The sequence below is a fragment of the Dioscorea cayenensis genome, chromosome 7, assembly GCF_009730915.1.
Source record: "Dioscorea cayenensis subsp. rotundata cultivar TDr96_F1 chromosome 7, TDr96_F1_v2_PseudoChromosome.rev07_lg8_w22 25.fasta, whole genome shotgun sequence".
Taxonomy (NCBI): domain Eukaryota; kingdom Viridiplantae; phylum Streptophyta; class Magnoliopsida; order Dioscoreales; family Dioscoreaceae; genus Dioscorea; species Dioscorea cayenensis.
The window spans coordinates 17841035-17843268 of NC_052477.1; the positions used below are offsets into that span (position 1 = coordinate 17841035).

At 39.4% G+C, this 2234-nt stretch overlaps 1 non-coding gene across 1 annotated transcript; it reads right to left on the reverse strand.

Moving 5' to 3' along the window:
- Positions 1-1031: 1031 nt before the first annotated feature.
- LOC120266202 lies at positions 1032-1137 on the reverse strand. The gene has a single exon (XR_005538044.1). It is a non-coding gene; the product is annotated as a small nucleolar RNA R71 (small nucleolar RNA).
- Positions 1138-2234: the final 1097 nt, after the last annotated feature.

The window sequence follows — 2234 nt, forward strand, 5'->3', positions numbered from 1 at the left end:
CTTGAGCACACACTTGAACCATAGAATGTACCTAGTAGGTTTTAAGGTCAAGTCAGCATGCTATAACTCATAGGAATCATCTCGGGGCATTGCTCTTTTGTTGTTGAATTCTCAATCCTAATCCCCTTGTCACTACCATCACTTCTCTGCCTAGTTGCTCGTTTCTAATTTAATCTCTTTCTAATCTTTATTTAGCTGAACATCAGAAGATAAATTAGTACTTTAAGTCTAGTCCCTGTGGTTCGACAACTATACCCCTCACGGGGTACAACTATATTTCTTGTGTGCGACCCGTGCACTTGTGGAGAACACATCATGTTTTTGGCACCGTTGCAGGGAACTGGCAACTTTTAGGAAAATTTGGATTTTTGTGATTTAGTTTGTTAATACTATTTATAATTGTTAATAATCTTTTCAATTCCATTCCCTATTTTATTATTCTTTCCATTTTTATTCAATCACCGTAGTTAAGCTTACATTGATCTACCTTATAGGGTGTTGGCGCAATTGCATAACCAGTGGAAATACATCTTCTCCATTGGCAAATCCTGACCTACAGATTGATAGAAATTTCTGAAGAAGAATCAGACAAATTAACTTGAGTGAAACAGGGTCAGTGGAGATAAGTGTAGAAGTTGGTCAAGAAGAAGATATGTCCGGGAATGAACAGCAAAGTATTTCTGAATATGCCCGACCAAACTTGGCGTGAGTGGGGTCTAGTATTGTTCGCACTCTAGTTGCTGCAAATAATTTCAAACTGAAACCAAATTTTTTTCAGATGGTACAACAAATATGTCAGTTCGATGGATTTTAGGATGAAGACCCATACGAGCATTTGAGGAGTTTCCTTGAGATTTGTGATACTTTTAAGGCAAATAACATCTCTGAGGAGGTTGTTCACCTTTGACTCTTTCCATTCTCGTTGCGAGGAAAGGCCAAACAGTGGCTAAATTCCTTGCCGGTCATTGACAACATGGAAACAAACCTCAGAAACTTTTATCACCGATACTTTCCCCCCAGCCAAGATTACTAAGTTTAGGAATGACATCTCATCCTTTGTTCAACTAGAGTTTGAATCTTTGTATGACGCGTGGGAGCGATACAAGGAAATGTTGAGGAAATTCCATCTCATGGGATTGTGGAATGGATGTAAATCCAGATTTTTTTATAATGGGCTGAACATCTCCACTAAACAAATGCTTGACACAACCTCAGGGGGATCATTATGCAACAAGCAACTAAGTGCAGCATACACTTTAATCGAGGAAATGACAAATAATGGCTATCAATGAAATTCTGAGAGGAGCAAACCAATCAAGGCAGCCAGAATTTACCAAGTGGATATTTTTACCACATTAGCCGCACAGGTTGAAGGCATCACGAAGAGATTAGATTCATTCCAATCGATCACCTCAATTAGTGGACCGTCTAGAGATTGTTGGGCTCCTCTATGTGGGGCCAGTAGCTCTACTGATATGGGTATTGGGCAATCTGAACAAGTGGATTTTATTGGTCAGAATCACCGGTCCTATAGTAACCCGTACAACAACAATTATAATCTGGGATAGAGAAATCACCCCAACTTCTCATGGAGTCAACTAGGACAACAGAAAGGACTGTAACCACAAAATAGAGCTCTCCCACAAAGCACACAAATGCCATCATCCTCGTCTTCCTCAAATTCAAATTCAATTTCTGAACTCACCAAGTTGCTTGGCCAATTTATCAAGAGTACAAATAGTTATCTTTCGAATCATGAAGAGATGATTAGGAACACAAATGCCACAATGCGGAATTTAGACTATCATATGGCTCAAATATCCAAATTGATTGAGGAGAGGCTTCTGGGGTTACTCGCTAGTAACACTGATGTCAACCTAAAGGAAACTCTTAAGGGTGTTTCATTGAGAAGTGGGAAGCAACTCCTAATTCCTACTAAAAAAGAGGTCGAGGGGGAGATTGCTGAACCAACTGGCACTGTTGACCAAGAGGCTCCAATTGATGTAGAGGACAAAACAATGAAACAGGGTGTGGATAAGAGTATTCTACCAGTGTATCAACCAAAGCTCCCCTACCCTTTGAAGATAAAAAGGGATCAACAAGAAGAGCAGTGTAAGAAATTCCTCGACATGTTCAAGACTTTACACATTAATGTTCCATTTGTAGAAGCTCTTGCTCAGATGTTAAGATACGCTAAGTTTTTGAAGTAACTTCTCACAAATAAGAGGAAATTA